The following is a 15,417-nucleotide window of genomic DNA, read 5'->3' as shown; positions in this document are numbered from 1 at the left end:
TGAGATCAAGAGGGATATTTCTCATTAAACCTCATATTCATATTCTCATTTGTTCAAAAAGGGGACAATCAGAATATAGCCACAAAAGTACTTTTCTTAGGCACTCTAAGTTTCTGTGTCTGGGTTTGTGTATGTCTATAATATGGTCTTTAAAGACATCTAGTGACCAAATGGAGAATAACAGCCCTCTTGTCAGCTCATATTTGTTAGTATTTTCTTGCGCTGTGGACTAATCAGCCTAAAAAGAAAACTTTTTCTTGAGAACGAATCTTTTTCTCCCTCCTCTTCTCCGTGTGTATGTGTGTGTGTGTGTGTGTGTGTGTGTGTGTGTGTGTGTGTGTGTGTGTCTCAAGATAACAAAAGTACATAATAGCTAGTTTGAAGTCAGGAAGGTCTGGGTTAAAAACCTGCCTTTCAAATTTTGTAAGTTTGTAACCATGGGCAAGTCTCTTAGCCTATAATTGCCTTAGTCCCTATGACTTATCTATAAAATCTTATAAAATGTTGATGGAAGGAGTGGCCAAACTGGTGAAATCAGAGCCTTTGGATATTCACATAAGATAGCTGGGAGATCACTCATTTCTTTAAAGCTGAAGAAACTAAGGCTCATAGTGATTACCAAGGACCAGAGGCAACTAGATGTTGCAGTGGATAAAGAGATGGGTCAAGAAGACCTGAGTTCTCATTTGACCTCTCCTGTTAATTGTGTGACCCTTAGTAAGTCATTTAACCTCTGTCTCAGTTAACTCCTTTGTCAAAGTGGGATAACAATAGTACCTACTCCACAGTATTGTAGTAAGGATCAAATGAGATGATATTTGCAAGTTCTTAGCTTAGTGACTGACTTAATTGGTACTGAATAAATTTGTTTCCTTTCTTGCTCTGTTAGTTAAATAGCAGTGTTGGAACTAGAATTCCGATCTCCAAATTTCTCACACCTTGCTTTCCCCCTTATGTTATGACTCTCTAATTTAATGGATAATTAACATCTATATCTTCCCTATCAGATGATTTTGTCTGAACATTTCCAGTATCAGGAGCTCACTACATACTGAGATAGCCCATTCTTTGGTTGGACAGCTATACTCGAAAGTTTTGCTTTATGCTCATCACAAATCTGTTTCCCCGTAACTTCTATTCAATGGTCTACTCTTGGGAGTATGTCAACCAGACCACTCCAATTTCTTATATGATTGGATCAAAGTGTATGCATTAGTTTTATTATCCTTTGGGTATAGTTCTATTTTGGTAGCATCTTAAAAATTCTTATGTTCCCAGTGACCCTGCCGTTGTCGACTGCCCTCTCCACGGTGATCTGAAAGTCTCACTGGCAGAATTATTAACGTGCTAGTTCACAAAGGAAACATTGTCACAGGAACGTACCTATTAAAAGAAGTTTTGTAATAAAGTGGCACCCTAACCTCTTTCACACTTTTTCCTGGGTGTTGCAGGAAGATTGGTGTTACCATTTAAGACTGAGAGTTGGTGAAAGTGAATGAATTTCACATTCTGCCAAATTTGGGGATTAAAACTTTTCTAGAGAGAGTAAATTGCTTGAAGACAGTTGAATAACAAAGGATTAGGTGAGATGCCTGAGGGAAAGAGAGGGGAAAGCAAAGCAGCCAGGAGACCTGGTTGAGCTGAGTGTAAAAGGGAAAGGAGAAATGGCCATAAGAGTTGGATTAGTCAAGTGAATCCTGTCACATGGCATTGAGGCCCATGGATCTCCAGCAGGCCTAGCCCAGGAGCATGTGGCTGTAGCTTACAGAAAGAAAATGTTCATCCTTTAAGGGAACAAGTAAGGAAAAGTGAGAGAGTGCTTCTCTTTTGGCTTCCTGGCTTAAATACACTCCTGTTGTGCGTTGAACAAGGGTGGAACTTAGGAAGTGGTCTAGCACCTGGTTCCAGGTATTCTCCAATAGGCAAGTCAGATATTGATCTTTCCTGTCCCAAGGTACATGACCTTTCATTCCAAGATGTCATTTTTTGTGGAAGATGATTGTTACCCCTGTGTAAGCTTGATCCATCAGTGACAACAAGGTCAAGATCAGATTGAATTTCAAAAGTACCCCCACAGTACAGACAGATTTTTAACAGTGTAAAAGATTACAAAATTTGTTTCCAGTCACAACATTCCCTATGTCCATGCATCATGAGAATGAAAGGCAAGCTGGGAAAGTTCCATAGATTTAGGATTTAGAAGATGGGGAGAGATGGGAAAGGGAATGGTTGGATCATGACAAATAAAACCAAAGGTAGAAAGGAAAGAAAAAGGAGGAAGAAGAAAAAAAAGGAGGATAAGAAGAAAAGAGGGAAGTAAGAAGATAGGAGGAAGGGAAGGAGAAAGAAAGGGAGAAAATGGAGAAGAGGACAAAGAAGGAAAAATAAATATATAATAAATTTAATAACTATTACTTATAATGATTAATATTTAATAAATATTTCTGGGTTAATAGTAGTACAGATTTTTCAAAGGGCAGCTTAGTCCACAGTCAATATCAGCTGGAACTAGGGAAAAGCAGACACCCTGGACCTAACCCCTAAGAGTTGATTTTCTTATTCATCCCCATCCTAGGTGGTCCAGCTCAACTCCTTGGGATTAGGAAGAAGCTTCCAGGTGTGTTTGTATTTCCTGGAAGAAACAAAGACTCAGCGAGGGAAGCCTGTGAGTACCCCAAGGCAAGAATAAGTACTCATGGGGCGGCTAGGTGGCAGTGGATAAAGTACCGGCCCTGGAGTCAGGAGTACCTGGGCTCAAATCCGGTCTCAGACACTTAATAATTACCTAGCTGTGTGGCCTGGGCAAGCCACTTAACCCCATTTGCCTTGCAAAAACCTAAAAAAAAAAAAAAAAAAAAAAAAAAGAATAAGTACTCACTACCACTCCATGAAGATTATATCAGGATTATGATCTTTCAAAGTTCAGCACAGTGAGAACTTTATGGTTTGGATAAGGTGCATAAAGACTATTTGAACTCTCTCTCTCTCTCTCTCTCTCTCTCTCTCCTAATTCTTTAAATTCCAGTATTTTCAAAAATAAAAGGTCCATTGTGTCCACTGAATGCCCAATTAGGAGCCTTTTTAGAAGATCTTAGAAACTTAATAGAAATTTGAATAATGAAACAGGAGGTATAGACTTTTAACTTTAGCAGAATGTATAGTCTATGAGAAAGGGGAACCAGGGATGGAGGGAAGAAGGTAGACAGAGAAAGAGAAAGATAGAAACAAAGAGAAACAGAGAAAAAGGAGAAGAAAAACAGAAAAACAGACAGTTTTTCAGCTGATTGAATACTGAGGAACTGGAAAGAAATTTAGACAATCTACAATAATCAGGCAAAGGTAGGCAATCCAACTGGCATAAAATACATATTGTTTCTAACTTTACCCTGATAGGATTAGGATTCAGGGCCTCCCCAGGGGGCCTTTAGGAACCAGAAGATTCATTAACAATAGCTAATCAGTAAATAAACATTTCAATTAATAGACTAGCCATAAGCACAACTATGAATATAGCCCTTCCACCTAAAAGACTCTACATCTTTGTTACCACTCTTTCCCTGTATACTTCTTATACCCTTATGAATAATTACCAAACACTGCAATTATTGATGATAATAAGTTCTTTTGCAATGTTAACCTAAAATTAAGAACCTTAAAAGCATAGGGTTAAAATAATATAACAACAACAATAAAAAAATAAAATAGACATGAAGTTTTATTCTCTGGGATTTGCCAAACCACCATTAGGTAATAGAGTCCATCAAAAATGATCTCTCCAAACTGAAGGAGACCAGAAAATTTATACAGTAGCAAGGGGAAGGGAACAGAACAGGCAAAACCTTAAATTTGCCTGGAGTTCATTCTATTATTTGATATCAAAGAACCATCCTTCTACAATGCTATTTTCCCTGAGGGAAGTAACATTTTCTTGAGTTTAAGTTCTAGGAGGGTAAAATAAGTACTTGTTTTTCAAGTCTAAATGAAGACAGAATTCTTTCTTGGATTAGGAGAGCAGAATTAGTCTTCCTCTCACAGTGCATTCCATTTCTCAAGATAGCTAGGACAAATTGAACTTTGACCAGGAAAATTTGTAAAAACATATTAAATTACAGAATTGTAATTGTAATTTAAATTGACAGAAAATATTTCCAAATATCATGTTATTTCAGCCGCATAGGACCAGACCTCTTTTTTTGCTCAGAGAAGAGATGTGCACATGTGAGATAGAGATCCTCCTTCCACCAAACCCTCATTACCTTGTCTTTTTTTTTTTGTAAATACATATTTCTGATGATGAGGAAATTATGGTGCCACCATAAAGATGAGAATTCTTTTAAAAGTGAAGAACTAGCTGACTAGCCTGGAGTTTTGCAAGCCTGCAAGTTTATAGGTACCCACTCTGAAACTGGAAGCTAAGGGGAGTAAAAGAATGAACAGAGGTTTGCTCTTATCTTGCTGAATTTGCATTTAATGAGGGAGATACATTGAACAATAGGAGGGAATTTATATCTGATTAGGGTGTGCTGCCCTGAAGGAGCCCTCAGAGAACATTAGACAGGCACAAATAACATTTGCTTAATATTAAAAACTAGACAGATTATTTCTCCTTCTACATATCCCCACTCAGACAATTTCTGGGTCCTGAATTCTTTCAGGATTTAGAGTGTGGTTCTCTTCTTTTGGAACCTCTTTAGAGCTGAAACAGGACATCAATCTAGTCCTGCCTTTCAACTTGGCTAGGTCAGCATCTTCCAAAAGATTGTGGACTGTGACACCACCATTTGAGATGCACAATTTGTAGCCTGGGAAAGACTAGCCTCAAAAAAAGATTAATAAAATCAAAGAGGGCCAATTAAGACACCCAATAAGGAGAAAAGTCAAGAGGTTTAAAGAGAACAAAAATCATAATCCATTATCTTAAGCTAGTATCAGAATACTTTCAAAAGAATATAGATTCTAACACAGCACAAATTCATTAATGGTTGTCACATTAAATTGAGTTATAATCAAAAGCTCAAGAATGATATAAAATACATTGGATAATCATTTTAGAACAGCACAGTCCAATCTGATATTCTTTAAATTAGAATTAAAAATACTTCTGATCTATATTTCTGATCAAAAGTTGTCTTATAAGCCTCTAATTGAGGTCTGTAAGTTTGGAATGTTCACTTCTGCCCCTCTCAAGGTTTCGTCTCTAGTTATGAATCTGAAGGGAGGCTCTTTTTATGTGAAACAGCCTAATGCCCCTCTAATTGCATCTGTAAGTTTTACTGCATAAACTGTATAAACAATCAGTTAAGGACCATCCTGAGAAGGCAGGAATCTGCTCTGGTTATCTACATTTTGGAAAGAAAGAAACTCTAATGTTTTATAAGTCCATATCATACCTAATAACAATATAAAATATCACATCAGAAGAGGAGGCAGTAGTACAGGGCTAATTGGATCTTTGTCAGTTCTGACATGGAACAGACTTTGTGGATGGGTTGGAGAATCATAACATAATAAATGACACCTTTATGTACAAATGTGTAACCTGATTGGTGATGGCCAAAATTTTGTGTTCCTTTGTCAAAATTCTTTAAAAATGGATTATTCAGTTGGTTGGTTGTTAGCATTTGTAAGGATGCCTTCTACCTATGGATTCTGATAAGATCCTAGAGAATTAAACTTCATTTATAAAACTAACTTTGTTGATTTATTTTTTTGCCTGAGGGAAATTATGGTTAACAGCACAAGTCCTATAAGTGATTTGCAATAATTTTCCTATTTTAACTTTAGCCATGTTTAGAATTAACAAAAGCATCTAGTTGAAGAATAGATCTCTTTTTTAAAACAGCTTTTGTAATAGATCAAAGTTCATCCTTCTAATATAACTAGTCATGCTGATATTTCTTTTCCTAGAAAAACTTGTGATAAATCATAGCTAGATATCACAGTTATCAAAAAAAGTCAAGACTAAATATTTGCTTGTTGTTAAGGATTTAGAGTATTCAACAGTTTACTCTTTTATACTTGATTAATGAGCACTTGGCATGATTATATTAATTTACTACAAAGAGCATCCAGGGACATAAAAGAATATGTTCCCTTATGTATTTATAGTGTTCTCTTTTTGTTTAACATACCTGATAGACAGACCAATTATAACAATATATATAATAATGTAGCAATTTCCTATAATCAGAGTCAGGTGACTTCAGTTCTAAAGAATCAGCATGTGTCATGCTGTGATTATGATAAAAATATAAGCAAAGCATTTCAGAGAAAAATTATAACTAATTCTATCAATCATTGCATGCACATCTAAGGACTGTGCTGTAAATCAAAAAAAAAAACTTGGGATGTAAAAATACAATAATCCCAAATCACATTTAGAACTAGATTTTTATAAAAAAAACCCTCTACAAGAAATTTGTTGGTTATTAACTCTGCTTAAAATAAATATAAATACAAATCATTGCTTTCAGAATTCTTTCAAACAATTAGAACATCTTTGGTGACTTTAAATTTTCAATTTATTAATTCCAGTTGTAACAAAACAACAGTAGGAACCACCAGATTTCCAAACAGAGAAATACATGATTAGATTTAACTGAACATAATCTTTTTTCATTTATATATTATACACAAGCCTACAGATCTATAGCAAGTTCAGTTAAGTATATTGTTTAAAAATTTCAGGAATCCCAGAGAGGAGCTATGACCTTTGATAATTCCCCTCATTATCCCTGCAGAATAACCAATTACTAATTTCAGGATTCAACATTATTACAGTAACTCCAGATAGCTTGTATTTTTGCAAAAGATAACCAAATAATTATAAGTGCAATACTTCTAATCTTAAATAAAGGTGAAGGGAAATTAAGACTGTTACAAAAGCTGATATAACTGATAAAAACTTATGACCTTTTGGGGCAGAGCCAAGATGGCGACATGAAGGGATCCAGTCTTAGGAGCTCTCTGATAAAAACTCATAAACTAAGGACTCTAACTAAACTTTTGAGAGACAGAACCCACAAAGGGACCCAGTGAAGCAGTTCTCCTACTCAAGGTAACCTGGAAAAGAGCAGAAAGGCTCTGCTCCCCAGGGTCGGAGGGGCGGCCTGCCTGAGGAGTGGCCCGCCAGAGCAAAAGAACTTCAGCCTCCCAGAGGCAGCCCCAGGGTGCTGGGAGCCGAGGCTCAGAGCAGTGGGGGAGTCTCCTGAGTTGCACCTGGGGGAGCACCGGGCACAAAGTGGGGGAACAGTGGGGGACCTCTGCCAGAGAGAGCACATGGAGCCCAGCCCTCAGGGCACACAGCTAGCACCTTGGTCTTTCCCCAGCCCAGACCCAGAAACAGAAGCAGGTGGTAAGCAGGAGCCCCCAGGGCATGAGCCCACTGAGCTGAGGGAGGGGAGTGAAGAGAGAGAGACTGCAGAGCTCTGTCCTCTGCCCCTGGAACAGGACTCTGGGGCTCTGACCACATTCAGATCCTGATCCCAGTCTAGGCCCCCCCATAGAAAAACAGGGCCCCCCCATAGAACAACAGGGCCCCCCACTTCGGCCCCGTGGCAGATGGGGGCACTTATGGTCATTCACAGACCAGGAGGGAGGACAGAGCCTCACACACACTGAGATCTTTGTGGGAGTGTCCCAAAAGCTCAGGAAGCACCCCCCCAAAACAGGCTTAGGCTGGGAAAATGAGCAAGCAAAGAAACAAGAGGAAGACCATTTAGAAATATTTTGCAAATGAGCCCAAGAAGGATCAAAATACTCAGTCTGAAGATGAGGAAGCACAAGCTCCTGCATCTAAAGACTCCAAGAAAAACAGAAATTGGGCTCAGGCTATGACAGAGCTCAAAAAAGACTTTGAAAATCAAATGAGGGAGTTGGAAGAAAAACTGGGAAAAGAAAGGAGAGAGATGCAGGAAAAACATGAAAATGAAGTCAGCTTAGTCAAGGAAATCCAAAAAAATGCTGAAGAAAAGAGCATGCTAAAAACCAGCTTAGGTCAAATGGATAAAACAGTTCAAAAAGTAATTGAGGAGAAGAATGCCTTAAAAAGCAAAACTGGCCAGATGGAAAAAGAGATAAGAAAACTCTCTGAGGAAAACAAATCCTTCAGACAAAGAATAGAATTCAGGGAGACTGATGAATTCACCAGAAATCAGGAATCAATACTTCAAAACCAAAAAAAAATGAAAAATTAGAAGAAAATGTGAAATATCACATTGAAAAAACAACTGATATGGAAAACAGACTTAGGAAAGATAATTTAAAAATTATTGGAATACCTGAAAGTCATGATCAGGAAAAGAGCCTTGACATCATTTTCAAAGAATTACTACAGGAAAATTGCCCTGATATTCTAGAAGCAGAGGGCAAAATAGAAATGGAGAGAATCTACCAATCCCCCCGAGAAAGAGATCCCAAAAAACCAACCCCAAGGAATATTATAGCCAAGTTCCAGAACTCCCAAGTCAAAGAGAAAATATTACAAGCAGCCAGAAGGACACAGTTCAAATATCGTGGAGCTGCAGTCAGGATCACACAGGACTTAGCAGCAACTACATTGGAAGCTCATAGGGCTTGGAATACAATATACCGGAAGGTAAAAGAGCTTAGAATGCAGCCAAGAATGAACTACCCAGCAAGGCTGAATGTCCTCTTCCAGGGAAAAAGATGGACTTTCAATGAACCAGGGGAATTTCAAATGTTCCTGTTGGAATGGCCAGACCTGAACAGGAGGTTTGATCTTCAGATACAGGACTCAGGTGAAGCATGGAGATTGGAGGAGAGGGGGGAAATATGAGGGACTTAATGAGGATGAACTGCATGTATAGAAAAATGATACTGATAATATTCATATGAACAATCTCAGTTAATAGAGCAGGTAGAGGGAGCTTTTATAGTTGAAGCACAGGAGAAAGCTGAATTCAAAGATAAAATATGGTGTAAAAATGGGGTCAATAGGAAAAAAGGGAAATGGAATAGAAGAAAGAAAAAGGAGAGGGGGGAATAGTCCAAGATATTTCACATAATAAGATTTTTTTTTATTACAATGAGCTATTGCAATGACATGGAAGGGGGGAGGCAAGAGGGAATGAGGGAACCTTTGCTCTCATCAGAGGTGGCTAGGAGAGGAAACAGCATATATACTCAATGGGGTATAGACATCTGGAGTAAGAAGGAGGGGGAAGCAGGGGGAAGGGGTGAGGATGTGAATAAAGGAGGAGAGAATGGACCACAGGGGGACAGTGGTCAGATATAACACATTTTCTTTTTTACTTCTTGCAAGGGGCTGGGATTGGATGGCCTCCCCAGGACCGTAGGGGCCAGGTGGATTCTGGGCCTCAGGGGTGGTATGGGGGCTCAGGGCTTCTTGGCCCCAGGACCAGGGATCTGTCTGCTGTGCCACTCAGCAGCCCTACAGCAGAGTCAGAGTGAAAGGAGAGAGAAAATAGAGTACATGGTAGTGGAGAAATAAGAAAGGAGGGAGTTGCGATCAGCAATGGCAACAGTGGGAAAATATGGAAGTAACTTTTGTGATGGACTTATCATAAAGAATGTGATCCACCCATGACAGAGTTGTTGGTGTTGGAACAAAGACTGAAGCACATTTTTTGTTATTATTATTTGGGGGAGGGTGCAGGGCAAGTGGGGCTGGATGGCCTGCCTGGGGCCACATAGCGGGGTGATCTTTGGGTGTCTGGGGCCGGATTCAGACCCGGTGCTCCTGGCTCAAGGGCCAATGCTCTGTCTGCCACCCAGCCACCCCTACTATTATTACTATTTTATTTTGGGTCTTTTTTTTTCTTCTTCTTTGGTTTTTGCAGGGCAGTGGGGATCGGATGGCTTGAATGTCACATGGCTGGGTGATTATTGTGTTTACAAGGCTGGATATGGACTGGGGTGCTTGTGGCTCCAGGGCTGGTGCTTTGTCCATTGTGCCACCTGGCCATACCTACAATTATTACTATTATTTTTTTTATTTTAATTTTTTTTCTCTCCCCTTTACTTTTTTTCGCCCAAGCAAGTCTATCTATATTCATGGGGGTGGGGTATTTTGTTGACTTGTAAACAAGAATTTTTATTAATGTAAAAAAAAACATTTGTACAAAATGAGAATAAAAAATAAATTAAAAAAAACTTATGACCTTTAAACAATAAGGGAGACTATTAACCTTCTTCCTCATCAGTGACCTTACTGAGGGTTACACAATATTAAGCTGCCCATCTATTCCTCAAAGTCCATCACTCTTATCCAGTACAGTCTGATTAGTTGTTATCTCTGCCTGGACTTTTAAAAGCATCTTGAGGGCAAGGATGAGTCTTCCAACATCCTGACTATTGACTTTCTAAGTTTGCAATTAACATAGGGGGAAGAAGTCCACAATCCTGACTTCTTCAAAGCTGACCTTATAGGTTGAGTACTGCCAAGAGAAATTAGTCCTTATTACCAGGAAGCAAGAAAATTAATATTACTTGAAACAAAATCAATAACAACTAACTGACATGCCAGGCACATAGAGATGAAACAATAAGTCATCCAGTCCAATTAACAAAAAATTTCAAATAGATATATTTTCCCCCACTTATCTTATTTTCAAATAATAAATGTTGTTACTAGTTCGAAAAGAACTTGAGAAATGGTTGACAGTATTCTCTGACCTTCTGCAATTCACAAACCAAACCTTTACAATCTGATGGCAAAGGACTAAATCATTAGATGTTGCTATCAACAGTACAATTTTAAATTCCCAAAAGTTCAGTTTGACAAAAAATTTAAATTACCATATACAGAGAATACAGACAGGATAACATACCACTCACATTCCAAGCCCAGAAGTCTCATTAAGTAAAAGAGGTGGGACACAATTGTTATCAATATTAGATTAACTACAATAAATTAGCTTAGAGATATAAATATTTCACAAAAGTATTAATCAGAAAGCTTTCAAATACCACTTTCTCTTGGTTAAAGTAAGATTTTTATACACTAGATTTTATACACATACTTAAAAATGTAAACCCCCATACTTGAGATGCTCAACTTTTCTGAGCTAGAGAGAACTAGGAGCAGCTCATCTGATGATTGAGCTGAGCTTTTAAGGATTCCATTAAATTAAGTAAAAATTATAAACCCAGGTGGCTTAAATTTTGAAGCAGCTATATTTAATTAAAGTGACTAAAAAAAGATAACATTCTTTTTGTTCTGCTGCTAGCCAGGTGTGGCTTGCTTTATCTTTATATTTATCTCAAACCTTTTCTCTAGTTTAAATATGATTTACTAACTTAATTTATAAAGGGAAATAATGTCTTTGCAGTTTCTAAATGTGAGAAATTGCTGAGTGTTAGGTTTTCACAGCATGTTTCATTTGGTAAGAGGATGCTATTGGTTAGGATTTAAATCACAAAGACAGGGGGTCTCTGGGTAACTGATAAGGCCAAATTGCACAAGTGTAAGTGCAGGAATGAGGGAGCAAGATAAAAGCAAAGGTAATACTAAAACAATCCCAATCAGAGAACTAGTAAAATTCTTTAAACCTGACTTAAAGGAACCTGTGCCTAAACTAGCTCAAATTAAACAGGAGTCAGCTGAGGGTTTCTGAACTTTCACAAGTATGCATGTTTAATAAGCTTCAGGCATTTTAACTTACACACCCTCTGTGATGATTGAGGTTCATTAATATAACATGCAATGTATGGCAAAGGAGGGGGAATATATTAAGGGATGGTATGGAATAGGCATATTGATTAGATTGTACCCCTTATGACTAGAACTAATCCTGGCTCTTAAGGGATGGGAAAAGACCTTCTAAACTATGTATAAGACTGGACATTATTGCTATTTGTGGTGCTTCTCTCTAGGAGAAAAATATTTCCTGCAGGAAATGTAAAATATATAATCTGTCACTCCAGACTAATTTTTATTATTGGGAGTCAGGTCACCCCACTTTGGAAAAAGGGGGTTTGGGGGTTCATTTGTAATATAACTGAAGTCAAATTATTTATACAACTAAAGTTCCCTAGCAAGGAGTTAGGTCCTAAGATCTTAGAATGATGACATCCTAACTCATATGGAAATTTGATATTGCTTCTTCATTTTAAATTGGTCTTTTTGTAACAATTAAATCCAAAACCCAAATAAAAGGGAGAAATAAATATCTCAGAACTTTCATTTCATTTAGACTAAACTAGAAATGAACCCAGTTGCTCATGGATATTATTCATCCTAAATATTGTCAAAAAGAGTTTCAGATACTTTAACATTCTAAGTTATTATGCTCATTTTCATAATGGTGGGAACTTAGTCTATCCAAAACAGGAACACATCCTAAACCATTTCAAATCTGGGTTGCACATTTACAGAAAGGTTTTAGTATTTATCTTTTGAGTTATATACATGTACATACATACACACACACACACACACATACACACACACACACACACACACACACACACACACACAAAATTCTCAGTAGAACAAAGATTCTACATTGGTTCACTTGTGTGGTGAGATTTTAGGGGCTCTGGTCAGTTCACTAAACCCCAAGAAAAGTCCAGTGACCTCTTCTCAGTTCTCCAGGACCAGTGGGGAGGAGTGAAGTATATATTTAAAATATATACTTATATACACACATATATTTATATTTTTTTACTTTTTTGAATTGCATTAATTAAAACTATCAGAAAATAATTTTAGGATCAATTATAATTTCTTGAGGAACCTCATATCTTAAGATTTTAAACAGTTAATCAGTAATTAAAAATCCTTGATGTAGTTAATTGCATTTTAAGTTACCTTGCATAGATCAATCCAGTTATCTAACTGAAGAGATGATAATAATACACATTTATTTATTTCATTATGCTAATTAACTGCAAGGATTTACAAAAGTAGCAGTTTGGTTAAGCTCAAATCTGGATTCCCCAGTCCTAGAAAGAGACCATAAATTAACTTTGGATTGTCAGTTCCCATATAGTTCTTTTAATTTATTTTAAAAATAAAAGCTAGAAAACTTCCAAATCAGAATTTACTCTTTCAGTCAATTAATGACAAATTCTTAACTTATATAAATCTTTTCAGACATTCCCAGCTTTTAGGTCAGACTGGTTGCCTCACTTCTTTCCCCAGAGGGTTTCCAGATGAAAATTGAGGGTTAGTGAAAAGTGAATGAATTCACATAAGCCCTGGGATTTAAAACACAGGATTTATTATAGAAGGTTACAAAGTATACACTTTAAAACTCCTAGAAAAGCAGTAAGCACTTTGACGACAGGCTAGGTGAAGTTTGAATGAAAATGAGAGAGAGAAAAAGAAAGAGAGAAAAGACAGACAGCCATGAGGGTTGCCATGGTCCAGCCATATGGCATAGGGTCCCATGATGCCCCAGAGGACCTAAGTCTAGAGCACATGGCCTAAGAAGAGAGAGAGTTAATCATCCTTGCAGGTAGAATCCAGAAGAGAGAGAGAGTCAGAGGGGTGAGACTTCTTAAATGCACTGCTGTAGTGGGTTGGACAAAGGATGGCACTTGAGGAGTAGTCTAGAGACTGATAGAGTGTGGGTGAGACTCTCTCATCAAAACTTCAGTCACTGGATTGACACAATCCATGGCACCCAGATTGCAGGATTCCAAGAGAAAGATGCCAAGAAGCCACTTTTCTGATAGGAAAAGTGTTGGCAGAACAGATTGAGCAAATCAAGTCAGGGAATGCCATAGATAAATAATTGTCACTCCAGAGACAAGTGGAGAGAGACCAGAAACCAAATCAATTCTTTAAAAAAAAAAAATTCTTTTTTTTAGTTTTTTTTTTTGCAAGGCAGTGGGGTTAAGTGACTTGCCCAAGGCCACACAGCTAGGCAATTACTAAGTGTCTGAGGTCAGATTTGAACTCAGGTACTCCGACTCCAGGGCCACTGCTCTATTTCTACACTGCACCACCTAGCCACCCCAAAAAAAACCAATTTCTTAAGAGATAAAAAAGTTGTTTGTTTTTTAACAACCATTTCCCCCAGCCAAAGGGGAAAAAGAGGGAGGATTCCTGCTAACCTCCCTAGGGAACACTCCCTCCCTAAGTTACTGCACATGGATAGGACCACTGGGAAAGAAAAAATCTGTCTCTTAAGCTCTGGTTATTGAAATCTTCACACCAATTGGACTTCAACTTAAAAAATTTTGTAACTCCAGCTCAAAGTTGATGAACATTCTCACTGCTGGTTTATCATGTGATCTTCTTTGAGCCTATAGAACCATACAAAAACAGGCATGGCCAGAGCCATGCAACTCTACCTAGAAAGAGGGGAGCTTCAATAAAACACTTGTGGTCCTCAGTAGTCTGAGCAAGAGCCACACAAAACTAAGGAGGCTATAATATCTTCATCCCCTCTATTGCCTCTAGTCACACCCCACAAACTGGCACAACAGCTGCTTCACCTTTAATTACCCTGGGAAGCAAGAAAAGGATAAAGTGAGGTTGGCTAAGAGTCCAATTTGGTCTGATTTGGAAGACATGGACATAGTTCAGGGATCCCCCACCTCCCAGAAGTCCAAGTGAGTCCTGGACCAGATTCTTGTCCCTTTGTGAGTCGCCAATATGGTGGGCAAATTAGTGGTGCCATCATAAAGATGAGAGTTCTTTTGAAAGTGAAAAACTCACTGACCAGTCCTGGAACTGGAAAAACTCAGGTTTGTTTGTTTTTTTTTAATTTTAGAAGCCTGCAAAGTTCACAGATTAAACTTTTTCCTAAAAAGGCAATAAGCTTCTTGAGGACTGGCTGAATAACAAAGGTTTAGGCAAGAATGCCTTTTATAGTCTTGCCCACTTCCTGAAGGAAAGAGTCAGGGAAAAGCAGGGTAAAAGGGGGATCCTACCCCCTCTATGTGATTGAAGTCAGGTACCCATTCTGAAAGGCCAGAAGTTGGAGGAGGGTAAGGGGAGAAGCTGAGGTTGCTCTTACCTTGCTGAATTTACATTTAACAGTGGAGTTACATTGTACAAAAGGAGAGAATGTTCACCTGATTAGGGTCCATGCTACTGAAAACATCAAACAAGTAACATTTTCTTAATATTAAAATCTAAACAGATATTTCTCTTTCCACATATCTATGTATATAGCTATATAGAAACAGATATATACATAGGAAAATAGAATTTAAACTGCAAAGGTCATCTAGTTAATCTCTGCCTAACAATAATAACTAACATTCATATAACACTAACTTATTTGATCCTCAAATGGTGACATTATCATCTCCATTTTTGTCATTGTTAAGTTGGTTTCAATATGCCAACTCATCATGACTCCATTTGGGATTTTCTTGGCAAAAACATTGGAGTGGTTTGTCATTTTCTTCTCCAGTTTATTTGACAGAAGCAAAAACTGGAACAAACAGGATTAAGTGACTTGCCCAAGATCGCATAGC

Source organism: Macrotis lagotis, chromosome 1 (assembly GCF_037893015.1).
Source record: "Macrotis lagotis isolate mMagLag1 chromosome 1, bilby.v1.9.chrom.fasta, whole genome shotgun sequence".
NCBI lineage: Eukaryota > Metazoa > Chordata > Mammalia > Peramelemorphia > Peramelidae > Macrotis > Macrotis lagotis.
This window is presented reverse-complemented; position numbering follows the sequence as displayed.